General features: G+C 37.0%; 1 protein-coding gene across 5 annotated transcripts in view; it reads right to left on the bottom strand.

The window, feature by feature from the left end:
- Pde9 (phosphodiesterase 9) overlaps positions 1 to 24,414 on the bottom strand; it is a 207,494-nt gene that overhangs the window by 109,098 nt on the left and 73,982 nt on the right. The window contains exon 1 of one of the 5 annotated variants that reach the window (XM_076762154.1): positions 8,588 to 8,740. The exons of the other annotated variants lie outside the window; for them this stretch is intronic. The gene's annotated coding sequence lies outside the window, so the exon portion shown is untranslated. Of the gene's footprint in view, positions 1 to 8,587; positions 8,741 to 24,414 lie in introns of those variants that run through there. 5 annotated transcript variants of the gene reach the window in all.

Here is a 24,414-nt window from a genome sequence, read left to right as displayed (position 1 = left end):
TCGATTCAGTGAGAATTTTTAAGTGAGTCGTGTGTAAGTGATCATTTCCAAATGATATTTACCGAACTTAAAACCGTTAGATCATTTTTTGCAAAGGTTAGTAAACACATCCTTTATTATTTGCGACTCGAGAAAGGAATTGCGTATGCAAGTCTAACAAAAGAAACGATCGCTTGTACGATCAATAATTCATTCCGTGGCAAATTACAGTATTTACGAGCTGAAGATGCAAATTTCGAACGTATCATGTAAATACGCACGGAGTAATCAAGATATTTTTTATCGTCTGTTTCAACAATTTTTACTATGCTGTGACTTTGCATTCCGTTAAAGTTACACTACTCATATCCACATGATAATAGAAAATAAGTAAACTCTTGAAATATGCATACGCACAATTGTTGTTCGTATAAATTCAGTTTTGCAACGTCTCGTCTACGTTCAATTCATCAGAAAAGATTTAATATCTTTCGATTTGAATGAAACTATTTTAATTAAAAAACATTAATATATGCCAATAATCGGACATTAAATTTACGGTAATGAACCCATGCAAGCTAACTATGTTATCAGATATAATAAAATTAAACAAAAAACTAGTCATTTAGTTGTAACCTAACGAATGAATAAAATTAAGGAGATAACATATTGAGAATAAAATTCGACCCTAAAAATGCCACCCTGGTCGAAGTCCAACGATTAACGAAATTCTAATTACCGAGCTCTTTACCTAAGTAAATAAGGTGATCGAGACAAATCAGAAAATCGCGTCGATCGTTACGTTAATTTGTACAGGTGTAAAGATTAGCGATTCAGTAATAATAACCGTTATCGCGAACGCTACGATCGAGGATTGGTTCTATTGGACTACCAGGCTCCTCCGTGTTCGTTATTTCATTTAAATTTCCGTTCAAAGTAAGCAATGCTATCATTACTTCGGTCGCTCGAACTAAGCATCTTAACCGTACTTGGACTTTTATAATCGTTATTGCGGAGATAAGAGCGCGATTATCGACGCTGAGGGTGAAACGAAGGCGCAACGCCGCGTCCGTAACGTATCATTACGTCAGAATGTTAATGTGCAACGAGCGGCGGTAAACAATAATTACGTGTGATATCGCGGTCGTAAAACTAGCCACATTGTAGCAACCTTGCAATAAGGAATTGCTTAAGTTTCGTTCCTACCGATGGTTTATTGCTGCGTATAATAATCTTCTGGTTCCCGGTTCGTGGCACTGGTCCTCGTTAAATGCATCCGAGCATTGCTTACGACTGCTATTTACGTTCGTATGAGTATGATTTCAAAGGCGTCGGGATACCCCTTTTGTACTAAGGTGAAAATCCTGCCTCGATAATATTCCAGTTAGAATATTCCGAACAAATGGAAGCTACAACTTTATTCGAATTTTCACCGGTTCGGATCACTGTGAGCAAACGAAGGATAAACAGGTGATTCGCGATATAGAGAAGGTCGTTTAATGAAATAGGTAAACGCAACAATGTGTATTACGAGGCTATAACTCAGAGTTTAATGGTTTAAGTTAAGCAACGAAGCTCGGTTTCACATTTAAAAGCGACTCTCGAACGAGTAACGCGAGTATCGACGACTGTATCTAAACGATTGACTCGAGCATGGTCACACTGCGTTTGTAAATTAAATCCTTGATCTCAGATACGTGCATACTTTGTTGAGAACCGATCGTCCACAATGTTGACCTTGTATGGAACTTTGCACTCGAGGCAAGATTACAACGAAGAAGTAATGAAATTTCTTATCGGTCGTTCGAGCGAAACCAAACACAAATTAAACTGTTTATTTTACCGTTTTGGAACACACAGCACATTGGTCCTCATTAAATTTGCGCGAGCACTGCTTACTACGATTGCTATTTACGGACATTCTACTGGACAAAGAAGAAAATTCTACCTCGACGTATTCCAGTCAGAATATTCTACGCTGCAAGTCGAACGAAAGCAAGTTGCAACTTCCAATCTTCACTGGTTCAGATTATCGTAACGAAAGAGACAAACTGACGATCCACGATGCAGAGAAAATTATGAAATAGTTATCGACTTGCTTTTCACAGCAACTCCCAAGAAATAATTAACGATTAAGTATGGACGACTGTATTTAATCTAACTCGAATATGGTACTGCTGCATTATTAAATTAAATGACAAACTTGTATTAAATGTTTTCTTTGACTCGAAACTTATTTTCGTTGGTTTCTATGATACGAGAGAAGTTATGATATTTTTGCTATTAAATCGAAACTATTTCAATCTGAGTTTCTGTTTAATTCCTATTCGTTGCTTGAAAGTTTCTGGAGTTCTTAAGAGTAATAAATTCTGTTTTTCAAAAATAAAATATTCTGAAAAAAGATTCTTCCATCTATTAAGTAGATGAAAATATCAAGAAATTCAGCACCCACACTTTCCTTCGTGTAATAGAAAATAATAGTAATAACTTTTGTTCGAGTTTCTGATATCTAGATATGTAAACAACGGAAGATGGAATCTAATGAGACGCGAAAACAGCTTTATAGAAAATGCGTTGGTAAGTAAAAACGTATTGATCAACACTTCAGTTTCCTCGAAGACGCATTATTCATGTGTGTACCTTGTTAAATAGCTCCCGGCGCATCTTCGATGTACCTTCGCACTGACGTTAGCAATTATTTTCTCATCCACGCTACCGTCATTACCGCGTGTATCTTGCTCAATTTTTTACAGTGGAACGATTACTTCTATCATGGGCGTCGACGAAACGCAAATGAGCCACCGAGATCATCAAAGTTCTGAAACTTCAAGACTCTTTCGCCTTGACAGGAAGTATCTTTAATACGTGATCAACGAAAGGGAAACGATGCAATGTACTACAAACGCTTTTTATACATATAAAGATGATTTCTTCGTCGTTGTGTTATTTATCAAACGTGAAAAAACTCGAAAGCAATTTCTCTCAAATTCTACATTGATCAAATTTTGTTTTCAAACAAGCAAAAAAGTTGTTAATAATTTTACTATGATCGAATCTTTCGAAAGAATACATTCTGGGAAACAACGTTTATTTTTTCGTAAATGTAATTTTAATCTTGTGATAACAAATTTGTTAAATAAATACCACTCTGGTAGGAGGAAAAACAGAAAAGCAAACGTATAACAATGTAATACTATTTAAATATTAAAACGGATATTGTTTCCATTATACAATTTGTCCAAAACATACCCGTATGCAAACTTCTCCTACGATTCATTTCCACTGTTACGACCACAAACACCGAACAATTTTCAACAAACTCGACGATCTCGACGTGCAGTTACAAAACTTTAGGCCAACTAAAATTTATTGCACACAAATACCACTAAACGTATGTAATATTTCAATCTGAATCCTTCCAATAATTGCGAAAAAATTTGGTTATAAACTTTCATTAAGAATGCTTTGTTTTATTTACTCCTACTTTAGCTATTTAGACATTCTCGATAATCGTTGCATCTTTATTTCGAAATCTTCGATTTGAAAATTCAGAGAACTTTAAAAAATCGCGTGCAAGTAGGTCAGTTTATCTGCAACACAAAACCATTTCTCATTCGTGCGGAATTCCTGCTCGAGCAGGTGCAATCGCTCAACTAAAATGCAGATTCCCCTTCTTGCGGAATATTCTCGTAATAGCGAAATGTATCGAAGAAAAGTTTACACAAAAGTTCGTGTTTTATCTCTGCAAAACTTCGTAGAAATCATTATCGAAAGGAAATGACTATTTGAAAAACATTTTTCTGTTTCTATATTAAACGAAATTGTCATAGTTGCAACTGAGCTGTATTATAAATTTTTGATATACAGGGTGTTCGACCACTCCTGGGAAAAATTTTAATGGGAGATTCTAGAGGCCAAAATAAGACGAACATCAAGAATATCAATTTCTTGACTGAAGCTTCATTAAAAAGTTATTAAAAAATTAAATTAAAAAATTTCAAATCATTCTGAAAAAATTATTTCTAGCTGCAGGGGTCAATTACAATCATTTTTGGTGAATAGAAATACCCTCGAAATCTTAACCACTTTCGAGAAAAAAATTCAAGTAGCTATGACATTTTTCGACAAAATTCAAAATTTTCAAATCGTTATAAAAAAATTATTGTTAGTTGCAAGGGTCAATTACAATCATTTTTGGTCAATAGACATACCCCCGAAATCCTACGCACTTTCGAGAAAAAAATTCCTCACCGAAAACATCTTTTGTGGCCAGAAATGTTTGCCCGAAATTTCATGCAAAACTTTAAAACATCATAACTCCTGAACGGATTGGACGATTTTAATGTTTAAAAAAGCAAACGACGCGTATTTTGGTGGAGAATATGTATAAATTATAAAAATATTAGAAAAGTTAATCCTTGACCCCGCAAAATAAGAAAAACCCCATAAAAATGGTCCAATTTTCAAACTTCCATAACTCCCACAATAGTGAATATATTTGAATGAAACTTTTTCCTGAAGTAGAGCCCATAGGTACCTACAAAAAAGTATTAGACAACTTTTCTGTAGGGCGTCAAACAAAATTACTAAAAATCAAAAAGGAATTTTTAAGAAAAATCGACAGGGGGTAGCTGCCTAAATTTTTCGGCCAAAAAAAATTTTTTCAAATCGTTATAAAAAAATTATTTTTAGTTGTAGGTGTCAATTACAATCATTTTTGGTCAATAGACATTTCCCCGAAATTCTACGCACTTTCGAGAAAAAAATTCGAGAAGGTGTGAAATTTTTCGACAAAATTAAAAAATATCAAATCGTTCTGCAAAACTTATGTTCGGTTGCGGGGGTCAATTACAATAATTTTTTATGTATAGACCTACCCCCGAAATCCTACTCACTTTCTAGAAAAACAGTTAGTACGGGTGGAACTTTAAACGTTTATAACTTTTTAACAAAGCCTCAATCATCAAATTAGCATTCTTGATTTTCGTCTTATTTTGACCTCTAGAATCTCCCACTAAATTTTTTCCCTGGGGTGGCCGAACACCCTGTATAGGTTTGACTTACAATGGAGGAATGTTTGGATTTTTTTTAATGGTTGATATTTCACTTTTTCGATTCAGAAACGAGAAATGGTTTTGATAACTCATTAGTCTAAATTTTCTAAAATATACTGAATGTTCAGGTTCGCGATGTTTCCTTGACTGCACACGCAGAGAGGCTGTTGCGACGATCGGACATCTTTGTACGCGCGTCCCAAGTGTATCATTGCGATAACTGTCGCAGTAGCCGGAAGGAAACACCGTGTTGTTACCATTCACGCCGCGTTGCTGATAACGCGCGATCGTAGGATGCACGCGAACATTGACGCTGTCGGTTACGATACCGCGCCTAGCTACAGTCGGAACAAAATCGACTGGCCACACAAGGACACCCTCCCCACCACTTAGTCTCTCGTAGTGCCTCGTTAACTGTCTCGAAAAAACATCGAGCTAATGGCGGCGAATTTAAAATCACTTACTGAGATACAAGGGAAAATCGTAGCCTGTAGATTTTTGCAAAATTTAAAAATATATTTAACGAAATTAGAAACTGTGTGACTATGTCTGAACGTTTCCTTTTTACTCCTTTCCTCATAGGACTCTAAATCGTCTGATGGAGGGAAATATTACATTTAAATGTGATCATGCCTTTTTAAAATATAAAATATTGAAGCTTAGAATTGATAGGGCTATAGGCAGATATGGAACTTTGGCTGTTTTAAATACAGTGTTTCCTTACAGTGCGGGTGTTTATCAATTCACTTTCCTTGGCTCAATTTTATATGAGCATGCGAGGACACGTAGGAACTTAATATTTCAAGGATTACGTATCGCAACAATAATAACTTTTCCCATCTCTGGTGTAACAGGATCGTTCTCTCCGGTCGGGAGATGCTTGCACGCGAGATTGTCAGCGGCCACGTAAGGAAGCACGTGCGTAAGTAACGGAGCACGCGTTCCAAAGGTCGGAGAGAGAAGGAACAAGAGCTGGTCGAGCGATAAGGAAGTGACAAATTGTCTAGCTAGACGAGAACGCAGTCGCCTCGAATCCCAAGCCCCGTTCATCACCGAGAAATATTTCACGATGCCTCGAATAAAAAATAATTTACGGACATTTAGCGGAACGAACGCGAAGATTAATCGTGCTTCATTGGAGTATCAGAGCCTTACGAGAGAAAGAGAGGAAGATCGATGTAACAATAAGTCAGCCACGTCAAATCCATTTTGACCCGTAGAACAATTTATACTTTGATACCGTATCGCGGACCACGGGTGTACAATTATTTCAGAAAGGTAAAAAGTATATTGAGGCTCATTTTTCACGCTGCAGGAAAATGCATCGATAAGAAAACCGCTAAAATGTGGAAACAAAAACTAAGAAAAACTATATTTTCTACATTTTTGGATTCACCGAACAATCGACGATCAATTTTTTATTACGACTTGTGTTTACGAAAGTGAGAAATGCTTTTGAATATTCATAAATCTTTTGTAATTATTCTAATCGCGTTAACATTTAATTCAAGTGAGAAAGATAAACAAATTATGATCGAAAGCTGTATTAAATAGTTTCAAAATTCGATTTATTATTAAACGAGATATTTATGCAATGTGAATTTCAATATTTTGGTAACAGATATAATGGACATAGAATAAGCTATTATTTCAAATATCATCCGCACTGATTAATATTTGAAAATCAAGAGAATGGCGATACAATTGGTCGCAACCACTGTTAGTTGTCCTATATTCGGAAACAATGTTCGCCATTAGTACTCCAAATAATATGTCATGCAAGTAACTGCAAAACGGATTACTACAATGGAGCTAATCGAGTCTAATAAATCTGCGGCTGTTTCGACGCTTCGATAGTCGCGTTGATCGACACCATGTTTAATCGACCGCTTCATCTTTTTGAATTGCGAGCAATTAAACTCTACAAACATGTAATTTTTCCGACAACTGTAAAACGAACGATAGTGACACAATAACGAATTCCCATTGGTTCAAACGAATATCATAATGCACCATCAAAAACCAGTTTTGTTCCTTAATAATCTAATATTCGATGCAAACAAGATATAAAAAAAACAATTTTTGCTTTAACTCTGAGAAATGATTATTACATATCAATTAGATTTCATCAAATTTAAATTAGTTGAATTTGTGTTATTTACAAAACGAATATAAAATATTAGTTTTATATTTAATGTTCTGTAAATCTCGAATAGTAACGAAACTAAATAAACATTCACCTCGCACGTAGAATTAAAAAAAAACTGTCGTTACTGCCTTAATTCTTTCATTAGTCACCATTACCGATACAACAATCTATCTAGGTAAAAAGTAGTGTAACAGGATAGCATTTACCCAACATGGTGACAAAGCTTGCAAAGAAGGAATTTACTCTTAGTGGAGGACCACATGGTGCGATACACAGCTATTTTAATGAGGCTTTCTGGATAGAGACAGAATCGAAAACTATTTGTCCTCTAATTGGCCGTTTTCTTGGAAATTATTAAGCAATAAAGATCACAATTCGCACGTTGGTTACTCGAGTATTCTTTTATGGCATCAGTATTTTTTTAAATAATAAATACCTGTAACCAGAATTTTCTTTGCAAAATAGTTGTGGATTCGTTTATGTTTCGTCCTCGTAACTTACCTGAAACAAAAAGAAAAATCAAGTTAGTGAAAATGACAATTTGGGCTTTAGATAGGGGTAGAGAACATTTTATCATTAGAAGCCAATTATTATTTAAAACAGTTAATTTTTGAGGCTAAATCTGTATTTGTTCCCCAATAGTGTACAATTCTCTAGAAGTTAGAATTTTCGTGAACCGACTGTAACAACATTTATCTCTTTAGAAAACAAGGAACCAAGAAATGCACTCATGGGTCAGCGTGGCACTTAAGCGTGTTTATAAGCAAACGGGGGAGTGTATGTGTTCCTAAGGGCCATCAAAAGCATCGTGAGAACGAAATTTTATGAAGAATAACGAGTCCCTCCAGTATACAAAGAGATTTAGGATCAACCAGAATAGCAGCATTTAAGTGCGAAGAGGAAGACTTATTGTTAAGTGTATATTCTATTAAGCTCGTCGCAAACGTTCGTTAACCCCATCTAAAACCATTGGCGTAGAGGTTTATCAAAAATATATTTAAACAAACTCTTTTCCTCTTCTCTGATCGATTTGTTTTTTCTATGTCACAAATTTTTATTTTGTTTTTCGAATCATTCATTCTCTTTCAATTTTAAGAATTCCCTGTCAAATCTTTTATACGCTGGTATGATTGCTCTATATATTAAGTTTTTTTAAATGTACCCAATTTAGGTTTTAATGTGAGTCCTTGTTCACTTGGAAGCCTTTATTTTGTCAGCTATTTTATCAGTTATTCATCAATTTTTTTGTTTGCTATTTTATCAAACTGTTTCAATCCCTCGAACATTTATTTTTTATTATCTATTCTTCTGACCACTAAAACGAAATTACAAGGAACAATGTGTGTGAATCCAAAGGACAACAAATCACTATATACAGAAAAAAGGCTCTTAAAAGAACACTTACCAAAGCAGTACAATAACATAATTCATGTTCTGGGGGCCACTATAGTTTCCTAAATACAAATAACTGAATAACTTGCCTATGCAAACGCAACCAAACTATCACACTCTTTTATTTTATATTCACTCAACATTTTATAAACGCCACTAATGTCACAGAACTGAACCTCGATCACAAAATCAAGAAATAGAACTTCACACTCGTTTCATCAAACAATTCGAGCGATCAAAAGAAGACGATTACTCCCTGATCGAGAACATATATATTAAAAATATTAAATATTGCGTGCACGATGCTCTCGTCGTCACCATCGTTAATTACTATTTTTACTCGTAGCCTCGTCCGAATTAAATCCTGGTTAAAAGCGTTCGTTTTGCGGCGGCCTGTACAAAATTTTCTTTTCGCCCCGTGCATCGAAAAGAGCCATTTTCGAGCGGCGTCCTTTCCAATCTTGTTTCCGCGCGAAAGGAACCGATCCGACGAGACTGCGTTTCGCGGAGCTCGAAAGCAAAAACCAGCACACGGTTTAACGTAAGAATGGCTCTAGAGCGACGTCAGCCGCGTCCATTCAGCCGTGCCGAGCGGTTACGTAATCGTTCCACTCGACGGGCGAATGCACTACGAGATTACGGCTGATAAAAGCGTGTTGCATTCGCGAGGTCAGTCGACCGCTTTTATGAATGAAAATTTATATTGTTCGCCGACGGTTCACGCTCGCGCGTCAACGCTCCGCCGCGAGCATTCGCGCGACCACCACGCGACGCGTAATTAATTAACGCGCGACGTTTTACTTTTTTCTGTTTTTCGCGACGCGTCTGCGAAACCCCCTCCCACCCTCGTAAATCTATCTAGACGAAGTTTATCCCTTACGGAGTAATCGTGTAATCTGGCGGCAACGTTCAATTAAATCAGTTCGCGAAGTTTCGCGGCGTACAACTCGTCATAATTTAATTCGCGGCAGTCGGAGGACTCGAAATGAAATTTCAACTTTTATAAGCAATCGCGTATTTGTGAAAGTTTGTAATGAAGTATGGGGGAATTTTATTGGCGCTGTGAGTGTTGGATCCGTGATCAAGAATCACGTGGTGCGTGGAGGTTTGCTGTTGTTGGAATCCTTGAATCTCAATAGCGATCTAAAATTAAAGTCTACTTTCTTCCTGGAGGATCCTCCCTTGGAGAATTGCGGACGCGAGGGAAGTTGCAGGAACGCCAATGAGAATTTTCAACGTGGTTTCCTAAATTTTGCATGCGACCTGCGCGAACCTTTTGCATGGAATACGCAGATATGGAGTATAATGTTAGTTTGAGAAACCGAGTTTCTAATAAAATAGCCTGTTTTTGAAATTTAACTCTCGATTTGGTCCGTTTCAGTTTAATCGCTATTGAGAAACAAAGATTCCACTTAAGAGTTTTTGTTACCCACACGCAATGAATTGCAATAAATAGAGAAAGACATTTAGACACTCGTAAACAAGAGATTCTATTAAAACTAATTTTGTAAAGCTATAACATTCGAACAAAACTTTATAAATACAGCACAAAAATTAAACACAAAGTCATATGAATCCTAAATCTCAAAATCAATAGAGAAACGGCGATATTAATATTAGATTAAGTGTAAGTCACCGCAAGTAGAAAAAGTAGGTTCAGGCTAGACGCTAAGTAGAGACAGGAAATCAAAGTCAGACACCTACACCTGAAGAGCGGTGAACTTGAAAAGTTGAAACAGCAAAAGTTCAGGAAGTAAAGGCATGGTACGATTGCAAATTGAGTCTAAGCAGCTATTGAAATATTGTTTACCTCTGAAAGAAGGCTGCCAAGTCGATGGCGATTGGAAATTATTTGTAAACGCAACCGAACGCGAAATATCGATTCTTTCGATTGCACGATCTGTCGACAGGTTTCGAGGTAATGAACAAAAAGTGACCTTGGTCGTAATCTTCTTCGACGACCATGGATGCGCCCTTCGAGGCTGACAGAATATGAATTTCCGTTCGGCCGTCCGTACCGACCACAAAATGTCGATCGAATCGATCGCGAAACCATCGCGTACAAGTCCATCAGAATTTCATTACGCGTAAACCTCATAGCCAATTTCAAGTCGTGACTTCGGTATATACCTCGAACGATCCAGGAATTGTTGACGTACTCGGTTTACAATCGACTGAAAGCTTATAAAAGCATCGATATCGGACCATTCGATAAACTTGTACGTAACCGACTATAAGTGGCCATTGCATGTAATTACATCAAAGTTTTCCTCGAGTGCAGCCTGGTCGAGCGTAAACACAAAATATAGATCTCCACTCTCAATACATTTTTCAATGGCTTTTAACATGGGAATTTCTACAAGGAATTATTAAATATTTATTTACCACATTTAAAAATATCAATTTGATCCTTTCGCTACTTCGAAACGACGATAACAAACTTTTTATCAGTTTTTTACGAAACAAAATTTTTGTACTCCTGGAAAGAAGACATCGCGTTCTATTTAATATAAATTCTTATTTAATGGCACCTTTATGGAAAAATGTAGTAGATCGTTAGTTTGAAAAAATATTGGTTTAACGAATTTTCGAAAACATCATTTTAAAAAAGGAATTTTTAATCAAGAACTACTGTTCTCTATCGAGCATGTTAAAATTTATACCTGAGTAAAAGTATTCTGAAAAGGATAATAATTTACAAAGCTCTACAAACCATCTTTTTCCATTTAATTTTTACTGAATAATGAAACGTTAGATTGATCCAATTCTTAGATGCTCTGTATGACAGATTTCAAAAGGTTTACACCTTGACGGCGACAAAAAGAGAATATGTTTATGATTTTTTTATAGCAACACTATACGTCCAAACGAAATAAGTTTTTTATTATGATTGAAACATATAATAAGCTGTAAAATAAAATTTCGTACGTGTACTTTAGAAGGAAGCAAATAAAATAAAAAATACTAGAACACTTAAGCTAATTTTAATTAATATAAAAGAACCCCTCATAGTGGACACTTCTTTATTATATTTCATCTACGAGCAAATTGGAAAGTTGGTTGAATAAATCTGTTTATTGACTTTATTTGGGCCAGCAATAACACGATCTACAAAAGATATTAATGAAGATCGATCTAACTGACTACAGTAACGTCACCTACAACATTCTTTCTATCTTTATTAGTTTCTGAAAAGTCCAACCAGATATTTTACACTTTGGACGCGAAAGTCAATCGATAAAGAAAAACACGGGTAATATTTTTCAGTGCTCTATCCGTGTGCAAAGTTTCATAAAAATCGACCTGTCACGGTTCGGTTGACGTTCCCTGCAAGACGTCCTCGTCCCGTTTTCCCGCTCGCAACTATTTATCAAGCCATTCGAATTTTACGACACGGATCAGCCTAGTTTATTCCTCGTTTCGTCCTGCTGCATCCCCGACGACATCTCGTCGAAAGATTCGAGAGAGGAGCTCGCAAGAAACGGGGAAACGGACCGATTAACCGTTTTAAGGATTCCAACCCGTTGATGACTAGAGACGTCCGTAAATAGGACATAATATTTCAACGAAGTTTTGCAGAGATCGTTTGAGTTCAGTCGTTGCGCGAAATTGAAAGCGACGAAAAAGAACGTGCGTCCCTTTAGTCCCGGTGGAACTAAAATTACACCGAAAAGCGTTCCGTCATGCGGGTTCGCGCAACGCAAAATGCACAAGGCGTGCCTTGCATTCGCGAGCAGTTTCTTTTTTAACGAATGTCCGAAATAACATGACGAAAGAAGAGAAGAAGAAGGAAGAGAAGAGAAAAAAAAAATGGGAAAAATTACGCCGGCCTGCGAAATTTTATTACGATCGTTAAAGATCACATGGTAGCTAGAACATACGCCGCGGACACGACATCTGGCAGTTACCGTGGATTCTTGGGCAAACGCAGCGTGAGATCACCGCGACTAGGTGAACTTATGATGACGCTGTTCCATCATGAAAGAAAAAAGTATAAACAACACCCAGAGCAACCGGATCGCGGACTCGAGGCGTACTCGCGATGTTCTGCGTTTTGCGATGAATAAACCGTACTCCAGGGTTATTAGCATGACGTGTAACTACTGCACGCCCATTTTTCTTTCCTCCTTTCAGCGTCCTTTCAGCCCCCTTCGCGTGATCAAATATTTTCATACGTCCGTGCGATTCGAACGCGAAGCACGGCCCGCAATAAACCGAGCTCCGTTACGCGTCTAGTTCTGTATCGCGATCGTAAATCATTTTGTAATTTGGATGCGGTCTGGCTTGCTCGTTGTTCTTTTGCTCCCTGTCCAGCCACGACCAGTAACTATAATTTCGGGACAAAAATGGAATCTACGAAGACAGCGAACCCCGTACCGACCTGTGGATCTCTGCATGCTGTGTGACCGTCGCTCGTAAATATTAGGACACTTGGCCGAGTGGTTATTAATCTTTGAATTATTGTAACTCCGAAAAACAGTCGTCCAATAATGTTCAGAATTGGAGATTCTTTTTAGAGTCGAGAAAGTGGGAAAAATGTTTGTCGAGGCAAGGCAGATAAAATGAAATTTTGCGTGATAAATATAGAAGTAATCGTTCTGTATTAGTAAATAAAAAGGGAACTTTGGAATATATCATTTTGGATTTACAAGGACTTTTTTACGGAATCTACCTTATAAATCAAGAGTTATATGTTGTATCAAATAAAAGACCACTTCTGATCGGGAAAACAAGAGTAAAACTGCAAGCGTTCTCTCGCGTTCCATTTTCTCGACTATCAATTTCCCTGGGGGCCAATATCCTAAATCTCTTTTGCCATTATTGTTATTATAAGCGAAACGAACTTTCTGAATACATCGGAATATAAATACAAATGCACAGATAATATTCTACAAAAAGAAACGAAAGTGTAAGTATTAGATTACGATACAGCGTTACGAATGGCTTTTCGTAATGTTAAAGTGCTACAAAAAGTATTTATTCCTTACAATAAGTACCAATTTAAATTAAATTAAATAGTTGATTTAAATAGCTTAATTCTGAGAAGGGAAAATTTCTAATTCGACGTGTGCATTCAAATTGTACTTTTCGAGTTGCCTCGATATTCACAACTATGATTGTTATATTTATATATAAATTGCCTAAATTTGAATGATTTGATGAAGAAATTTATTTAGTCTCAAGAACAATGGACATCAGTGGTTATTTAAAAAACATAAACTGAATATTATAAATTATACTGATCTTAAACTAAATGGAGATATTTTTAAACAGAGAAATAATTACATAAAAAAAGTTCAGAAGAATGATATCTATAATCTGTTTCCATAAAAATATATTATTGAGAAAAACAATTTTCTACGAATTTTGTAATGGAGTAATTTAAAGTAGCTGATGAAGCAAAGATACTTAAAGCAACTTGTAACATTACTATAACTTTATGTATATTAATGAGTGGTTCCTTATTGCAGAAATAAATGTGTTAGGCATACGATGCGTCGTAAACAGTTTTCTTTTCCAACGCCAAGAGTTTCCTTCTGTGGTACAGACATAAAATTAATATTCAAAAGTAATTTAATACGAGTTTCTAGAAAACGTTTCAGGTACCGGTCTTTCGATTAACAGGATGCTTAGATAGCACATTTCCCGACTACCTAACCGAATTTCAGTAGCGCTGAGACTACGTGCTCCCGGTGCTTCGCGCATAAATGTCGTCCCGACGACTCCGGGTATCGTATTAAAAAGGATTTGCGTATAACCTTCCGACGTGGCGCGCGAGGCGGATTCCTTATTAGATGCCATAACTTAGGTAAACCGCGGCAGACTGTAAACTAGGAGAGCTCGCGCTCCTTGCGATCCTACATTCGCCGACTACACTCTATCGCTTAAGAACGTAACTGCTTACAAAATACACTTCGTAGGGTGGTGGAAAGGGTGATCGTCTCAACGTAAAACTTGTCTAAATATCTCTCCGAAACTCGAAGATATGAAAAATATCTCGCAAACAATTTGAATATGGTATCGAAGTACGATAAAAGTTGTGAGTTACAAGACTTTGTGATAAAAAATTATCATTTTTTAAAAGTTTTCTAGGCCACTATTCTCCCTTGTATAGTATAGCTGACGTGAAAATGATTTTCCACGCGAGACGTATTTCTAAACCAAATTTTCAGATCTACGCTAAAAACCAAACTAAAGCAAGATGCTTGTATCGAACAACCTACAATAAATTATGGAATTATTGGTTTCATTTAACAACTACGTGAAATAGAAGAAATAGGAATAATTCTAATAGTGGAACAGGAAGAAACTCTATGCAAAACTCCCATCAAGAATCGTCCCTCTCGTCAGAAGTCGACGTCTTAATAAAATTACCGAATCAGAATGAATTCTTCGATAAATAAATAAAATAGCCAGTAAATCAGTTTCGAGGAAACTGTACACGAACGGAGAAATCCAAGTAGAATTTTTTTAGCAAGCGCAGAGTCGTCAGTTAGTCATCTAACGTCGTCAGTAGTTAGTCGTTCACGGTCGCCGGTGATCGATGCATAAATCAATGAGTCGTAGGAACGTCGCGATCGTAATCATACTCTCGTAGCGTCAATCGTATTCTATGGAGGCTCGCGCGAAGTCTTAAGCAATTACGGTTCGCGTTGATACGGTCCCGATCGGATCGGAAAATCTGCGTACGTGGAAAGAGAGAAGGTACGCGTTCGAGTAAAAGTTAATCGAACGGCAGCCGCGATAGGACGAAACCAAAGACAGGGAGACGCTCGAAGCAATATTTCACGATCATTTGCCAACGTCGTCCGCGTCTCTGCTTTTCCCATATCCCTCGATAACCAGCTTCCTATCAGAAATTACCTTTGGCACGAACACGAACACGAAAGGCCGCCGATAAAGTGAAAAAGCGAAGAAAAAGTAGATTCCCTATCGGAGGAAGGTATCCGGGCACGATTTTAATTAAGTACCGAATCTTGATTAAACCACGAAACGACAGTCGCTCCTCCTTCGGGTTGACGCTCGGTTTAGGCCTAGCCACTTAACATAGCCGCGTCCCAGACGAGCAATTACGAGTCTCCATTAAGCATCCGAATCGTAGAAGCGAAGGGGACCCCGGGCAATTATTCCGAGCGGCTAATAAATTTGGCCGTTGGCCCCCTCGCACGTGTAGACGGCGTTTCCCGGTCCACGGTGCGCACGGACCTGCAGGTAATATTGTTTACGGCGCGAAGTTAGATTAGTCTTGTAATAACGGTACCGTACGTGGACGCGGTCGCGAGGGAATTAGGCTTTCACGGCACCGACGATTCCCGTGGTAACGATCGAACACGACCGCCGTGACCGTGTACGTGGCGTGCATCTTGGTCCACCAAGTGGGGTCAATAATTAAAGGGGATCCAGCAATCGTGCAAGTGGACCGAGACACCCGGTGCACGTGATCGGCTGTAGCTGCCACGCGTGTGTGTCACGCGATCATCGATACACTGTGCCTCAGCTGTTCGCCTACTAAACTGTTCCCAGCTGTGTCGATACAATTTCGTACGTATTTCGCTATAACCCGCCTAATATGCCTGACCTAACCCTTCGATTACAGTAAACCCATTATTACCTCTAATTAAACTGGCCCCCCAGTGCCTCTGCTCGAAAAGTTTATAATCTTTACAATTACTGGTTTCTTTAACCCTTCTTTGCTCTCGATGATTTGCAGTATATTTTTACGTCTGTGAATCGAGCTATATTATATATTTTCTTTTGCAACATTTTTTTATTGACACAATTACTCCGAGGATAAGTGAACTAATATCAATAGAACCAACCTACATCAATTTACTCGTGACTTTTATTATCTAAAATATTTTTTATTATCCTTAGGAATAAGTACTACAATGCAGCAAAATAGTTCTATTCGGTTCACCGTATATTCAATGGAAAAAATCTCTTAATTTTTAGAAGAAAATTCAGAATTCGAAAGTTTTAGCGAAAGCTGTCGTTCTGCCGTAGAAAATATAGTCTTGCGAAAGTAATGTTGATAGTTGTGAAAGTTAAAATGAGGAAGAAGAAAATTCAAATAAGAAATTCAGTAAATTTGTAAAAGAAATATAAAAATAATGTAGCAAACCGAATCATTGTCCAGGGACAAACATCCAGCATCGCATATTATCAAGGATAAATGTGGTATTATAAGTTATGTAGACCTAAAATAAATGCCATGAAATCTGCATTAATTTTGTTTGTAAATCAGAACATAAAAATTGTAATTCTGTACATTAAAGAATTTTAACAAGAATTTCGTAGAATACTCCATAAATTTTGATTTACCACCGTAAAGAGATGTTCGTTTTTAGAGTTATTAAAATCCTTTTTACGAAAACCACCGTTGAAAATTCTATCAAACAAATGAGTTAAAATTTCAACAATTTTAAAAGCACTGTGTAACGAGTTTGGAAATAAATGTTCAAAGGAAGTAATTAAAACTTTCGTTATTATTCCGTATATTACTGCCCAGACATCGTTTAAAAGGTAATACTATAAAGCTTCGCAAATAAAGATCAAAAAGTAACTAAAACTGAACTGAAATATTCTTCTTTGTGTACCATACTTTCTGGATTTAACATCTAGTCTATGTAAAGCTCTCTTCAGAGTTGAAATTTTAATACAGCATTGAAAATAATAAGAAACGATGAAAAGTCATCGAACAAATCGGTCTTTCGATTGCTGGATAACGTTGTAGACGAGTACAATAGTTTCACTTTTGGTGTTTCATCAAAAATCGTCACGAACATTTCGGACGACCCAATAATTTCCTCGTGCAGTCAATGTGCTTCGTACAGATTCCAGAAGAATGTGCGTTTCTATGAATATTGCCAGAGTCTCTTTCACTCGTCCGCCTTAACCTCGTTTCCTCGGTCGTAGTTGATAGCTGGCAATCGTCACCTTACGACTGGAAATTTATGAATTTTCCATACGATATCAAAGTGCTCATTGCTTCGAGATCGAACATTTATTATTTGTGAAAGCTTCGTCTCTCAATTGTGTACGGACAGCATCCTCGGCTGTTGATTACAATGTAGACAGCGTGAAATCTTGAAGATTGATAGCCTTTGTTCGACGCTTTGAAGTTTCCCCGACGTTTTGCGGAAATTAAAAATATTTTTTGTTATTACGTTACGTTACGTTTTTCTTATTCTGCACAGTTACAATTATACCGAAAAATATTCATCTTCACAGACATTTCGATACTTTTTAATTCAAATTTTCAGACTACAGAGAAAAGAAGACATAAAAGTTGAATTTATCGCATCACAGGGTTGATACATTGTTGCTGGCAAAGTGTCAAAGGAAACTCGTTCATTCAGAACTATAGCAACTTTCGGAGGATCACGTCGCACCTGTGTCAACCTGGATCCCCAGGATACAGATACTCTTCAATTTTTCAATGTTTCAGCAACGTCGAGCGATAAGTTGTTTCGTCGTCGTCGGTCGTTGCGTTCATAATTCATCGACTATACGTCCGAGTTAATTTAAACTACGGACGTCACAGTTAAAAATTAAACGACATCCCCTCCACTAATTTCTTTCACCGTGATACAACGAATTTTAATCGGTATTACAAGCATTTGAATTTTTAAATTCAAGTCTATTTTAAATATACAAATAAATACGCGGAGTTTGAAAAATCTGTCAATAATACTCAAGCAAAAAATTCACGAAGCTTTGTGTACCGTTCCAGGTCAGAAAGCACCCTTAAAAGTGCGACAAAATGGGAGGAACGAGTGCGCGACGAATGGAAAAAGGGGCAATCAAATAGATAAGAGTAACATCCAGCGAAACGGATCCGGATCGATGTGGATCCTTGCAGCCGGCTGTCGAGTTCGATTAATTTCAAGACATTCTTTCGCGCGCAAGTTTAATTAAACTTACACGCTTCGCAGTTCCGCGTCTCGCGCGGAGTTGAATAGCGATCGAACGAACGAACGAACAAACGAATGAACTTGTTGCCGCACGACGCATCGTTTTCACTTCGCTCCGAAGTACCGGCTGCAAAACGAATTACGAAATAACGTAATTATCCAGCTACGCTACTCGCAGCAATTTCACGGGCAGATTCTGAACGAGCTATCTCCGTAAACGTGATCTTTCTTTTTTTTCTCCTTTTCTTCTTTCCACTCACACCCGGTAACCCAACCTACAATCACATTATTCACGGAAAACTTTCGTTTATTTTACCGCGATGAAACGTAATACCGTCCATTTTTCAGTGCATTTGGAAATTTTCAAAAAGTTTGCAGGTTTGATATTTCACGATCGGCGGGAGAGGGTGAAACGCGAAGGGGCATGGAAAGAAAACATGGTACACCTGCAGGGCGTTACGGTGTGGATTCCTCGAAACGTAGCTAAAATTTTAACGATCCAAATAAAATGGAAATTCGCTCGTTCTGAAATAAAAATTCATAGAAACGAACGAACAAACTTCTCCAATTTTCCATGTATTTGTATACAGGGTTTTCGGCCACCCCTAGGCAAAATTTTAATAGGAGATTCTAGAGGACAAAATAAGACGAAAATCAAGAATATCAATTTGTTGATTGAGGATTCGTTAAAAAATTATTAAACAATTAAATTAAAAAATTTCAAATGGTTCTAAAAAAATTATTTTTAGTTGCAGGGGTCAATTACAATCATTTTTGGTGAAAACACATACCCCCGAAATCCTATGTATTTTCGAGAAAAAAATTCTTTACCAAAAATATACTGTGTGGCCGGAAATGTTTCTATAACTTTTTAACGAAGCCTCAATCAACAAATTTGTATCCTTGATTTTCGTCTTATTTTAGCCTCTAGAATCTCCCTTTAAAATTTATCCCAGAAGTGGCCGAACACCCTGTCTATTTTAAGTATTTTGAAGGATATTAATATAGTTTGAGTATTATTTAAGTTTTTCTTTATTAGAGAAGATAAATAAGATATTAATAAGAATGATTAACTTCAAGTTTACTAGCGATCTACTCTAAGGTAATGGAATTTATTTTCCTCTCCGCTGGTTATTATTCCAACCTGATAAAATACTCTTTGAGGAGCAACATGATCTCCGTGGAAACGCTATTTTTCATACTATGAAAAGGAGAACGTGAACAGCTTGTAATAAGGCTGAACGATATAAGAGGCATGCGTAATAGATCCTCGTTTGAAATTATTTTTAAAATTTTCCGGAGGGAATTTGAGCGAAAATTTTTGAGACCTTTGTTCTGACTTTCTGAGCTTCCTTGGATAATTGGTTCGTATATACGAAACTTGCGGTATGATGACAGGATCATGAACGAGTACTTTGTGAACAGAGGCAGACAAGACTGACGTATTAAATGTACAAAGACAAAATTTCTAAGGAAGTATTTTTAAGTAATAACCAACGTGAAAAATAATTGGTAGTGAAATGACATTGGAACATACTTCAGAACCAAAGGAACGCTCGTCAATTTTACCAGGATCAATTTCATTGCCCAAATAAAATAAAAATGCAAATGTTTTATATTCGTTCTAACACTATTTACTAATGTTGTCCGATCAATCATAGTTCTTATAATTATTTAAGTCTGAACTGACCATATTTTTCAAAATATTAACAGAAATATATACAATAGAACACTCAAATCATAAAGTATATGCACTATACGTGCATTTCACGAGAAAATTACACAATTACAGATTTTAGTCACGTTTTGGGAATTTTATCCTAACGGTGTATCATCGTTTGGAAGTTTGAAATTCCTAAGGTTCTTTGCTCGCGAAGCGAGAGATCCTGGCTGCATTAGCATATTCATCCGAATCTGCATGACTTTGGTTCTTCCGATGTATTTTTTTCTTTTCCCTTTGGAATAATTTCTAAGATGGGAGAACTGTATTTACCGAAGGAACGTTGAGAAAACAACTGTGATCTTTTGATTTTTGAGCTTTCGTCGAAGGTAAACTAAATTGTGATAATAATTACAAATTTTAATACTGTATTTTAATTAATTCGGTATTTCAGGTTTTAAAAAAATCTACGCGAACGTTTGCTTGCTTAATAAACACGCTTTGCTGTATAATTGTAATTTATGACCCCCATTATTCATTAATTCTTCGGCTTAATGTCAGGTTAACAATCAATTCTTTCGATGAAAACCCCCCCATTCAGGATCAAAGCGTAAATCGTGTTTCATTAATTACTCTATTCACAGATATGGACAGCCGCAGCCTTTGTACTAATATAATAGATAGTACATGAAAAAGTCATTTCGCTGTGCCGCGTCTATGAAGTCACGACAGCTAAAGGTTGAACGAATTTGTGAGAACAATTACGTGACAATAGGTTGTAATTTCAAGTACTCAGCTCTTTGCATGCGAGTGACGTAGGTTCGCGTCGCCTGCGAACTTACCATTCAATATGGTACACTGAGATTTCGTGACTGTGGCCAGGCTGTATCAATTGTTGCTCCGTTTTCAAAATTTTCTAACATCAAATACGTCTCGTGATATACTATCGTTCGTGCAAAATTGAAAGGAACAAATAGTTTACGGATTGCAAAAATTTTCATGGCAGTAATATTTTATTCGCTGATCCAATATGGCTATCGTAGGCAACGAAAGAGTTAAACATGATATTAAATGGTCTCACTGAAACGTTCGGACATCGACGGGGAAAAGAAAGTCGAGAAAATCACGGCGGCAAACTGGAGACATTTAAAAGGGACGCGGTAATAGCAAATTCAACCGCGAATGGCGAGAGTTTAAAGCGACGTTAAGCCGTATGCAGACAGTATCTGGTCAGTCGTTTAATATTCCATCGGACGTAACACTTCGGCGTCGGTCTCCAGCGCGACTGTAAATCGAGGTATTAATACGAAACGGCTCATTGTTTGCCAAATGACAGTGCCTAATATGATCGATTTATCGCCGGTGAAAACGATTTGCGGCTGAACGCGTGATGATTACACCCCGTGAACGCGAGCACGCGCTGCTTTGAAAATGCAATCAGTGCTGACGACGATTCTGCTAACGCGATCGGAAATCAAACGTTTGTTTCGAGAACATAGAAAAAATCCACTTCGATCTTCAAATTAGTGGACCAGCTCGTTTCTCGTTGTTTATAAAGTCTTTAGAAAAGATACATCACTACAAATTCCATTTTATAAATATGATAGAATAATTATTTTCAGTTAGAAACTCTTGCAAATTATTGGAACTATTTTTGTTATCGAATTAACAATCACTGGATACTATTTTCATGATACATATACACAGTTTTATTAGGATTGTTCCTTTTATTTATACTGGAGTTTATATTTATAGATTCCACTCATTTTCCCTTTCCTTCTTTATTAAGAAATGTACGTAACTATAATATGTCCACACCCTAAGTTTTATCACCTAAGATAACTTATGTCTTGTCCTCTCGTAACATATTAAATTTTTATAAATATTTTAAGTCTCTGAAAGTGACCCTCAGTCATTAGATTCGAACATCAACAATATAAGCTTGTCTGTAACACTCACATGATTCGCAATACTTTTCCATTGTGGTTATATTTTTGCTAACTGAATTATTTTTTACAGTGTATATAATTGTTTTCTTGGTTTCTAAGAGCTCGTGAATCTCCGTTGACGGCACAGTTTGAGAAACTAAAATATTCAGAACGCGCGATAGGTGCCATCGCGGTCATTAATAATTTAATCTTCTCTCCTTTCTATTCGCGCGAATGAATATAGGATAACGCGTTATTTATTCGCAGGGTGCATAGATTCATCAACAGTGATACAACGTCTGATTCGAAATTAAAGTTTCTCCGCGTAGAAGCGGGTAGCATTAAAGTTAGTCGAAACTACTCCTCCTGTCAGTATACATTATTTGCGACCAGTTATCCAGACGGAAGAGAAGCACGTAGGCAGGAAGAGTCCTGAATGATTGATGCAGCAGAGTCGGCCAAGACTTAACACCAACGTGCGCGAAAGCTGGTGAACACTGCTTTGTACAATCAGTAGCTATATTGTGAAGACAAAATAGATAATTGTTTCAATACCGTGATATTCGAGGATCCAAAGTGTTAAAAAATGTTACATCAGTATTAGAGAAATAATCAATAATTACACATGTAACTTCGCTGGGTATTAGAATGTTTTAAACTACTCATCCCTAGAATAAACCATGTTACAAAGCACAAAAGTTTTTTTTAAATATAATGTAATAATTTGAAAGTTACTCTAAATTCAAATTCACTAAAACACGTATGCCCAGCATGGCCTGCACAGGATTAAGATTAAAAATATGACGCTACGAAAAAATGTATAAATATTGTCACGATCGATCACATTAAATTCCAGTTAAATTTTCGATTGTCCAACTCAAGCTAAATACACATTATTTTTGTATGTTTAGATTCGAGTATGAATGAAAAATTATATTTATTTTTCCAAAAGTGATGAATCTCTCGATGTCTAATCATCGTTAGATTTTTCCTTTGCCGCGTACCCGCTCGATTAAATTGCCATCATCGTACGAATATGCCTTTTTCCAAAGCCGACGAATCTCGTGACCGATAATCATCGTCATTAAAATGCTGCCAGCGATCGGACAGCAGCGAGTAAATCGTCGTCGGTGGTCCCGGTCGTACAAATCTTTCGTTAGATCCTTACCGGAAAGCTTGTCGCGGGCCATTACTCACCGCAAACGTCCGCGAACACGCGAAAGACACGCCGGTTAGCGACGACCTCCGTGACGGTCCCCAGATTCTGCTCGTCGCGATCCACAAGAAGAAGACGACAAAAGCTTTCGGTCGGAAGCGCTCGTGAATCGTCCAAGACTCGTCGGACGTGCATCATTCCAGATTACGTACAACAATTTTTCACTCTTACTCCTACAAATTTGCCCGAAATAATCACTGTAAATCTTTATTTTCAGTTCGAAAGCTTTCGAGAATTTGGGGCCCTCGCGACGATGATCGACGACACCCACTGGGTGAGAAACAAGATCTCATTTATTTTGAATCTCAGAGACTTTACGACTTTAACACTGTCATACATGGGTGGCAGGACTAAAATTAATTCTCATGTTAAAGAAAATGAATTTTTTAAATTTCGAAAATAAGTACCGAAACAAATTTTTAATTTACAATTGACTAAAATCAAAGTTTTGGTCTTGGAAAAAATTCTACGATTTTAATCTACATATTAATCCCAATATATTCTTTTTGAATAGAGTCTACTTTTTATTTAGTAACACTTCCAAGGACGAGACTCGAATTTGTCACACCCAACTCACCGCTCAAAAATAAAGCTACGACACAGTGTCGTCTGTCTACTGCAAATGCTCGTGATAACTTTTTTTAATCTAGTTTTTAGTCTTCTATATCGAAAGGAAGAAAGAACGAAACGCTCGTTAAAATCTGAGCACGGTTGACCCGAGAGGCGCGAATCGTTGAAATTTTCCATTTTTACCCGTTTTTCCCACCGAAATTCCCACGGGTAATTACGCCCACGTTCTTTTCTCCCTCGTTTCCTCGTTACGAGTATTTCTTCGACAACTGCGCAATCAACGGGCACACCTGCGAAATATTAACGCGACTCGCGGTCAGGGTGGTTCACGCAAACAAAAGGAACGGCGATAAAAAGTTGGTAAGCACGCTTTTGTGACAATAAATTACCACCAACGAGATGATAATCGATTTAGAGAAATATAAACGTTCGGTACACACACTATAATTTTTATCGAACCTTTACACAATTGTTTATTGGATCGATCTAAGACCTCTAAGTATCCATAAAAAACAATTTATTCCGAAATTTCCCAAATGAAGTTAAAAAAAA

This window comes from Colletes latitarsis, chromosome 3 (assembly GCF_051014445.1).
Source record: "Colletes latitarsis isolate SP2378_abdomen chromosome 3, iyColLati1, whole genome shotgun sequence".
In the NCBI taxonomy this organism is placed as follows: domain Eukaryota; kingdom Metazoa; phylum Arthropoda; class Insecta; order Hymenoptera; family Colletidae; genus Colletes; species Colletes latitarsis.
Note: the sequence above shows the minus strand (reverse complement) of the source record. Positions and strands in the feature narration are given on the sequence as shown.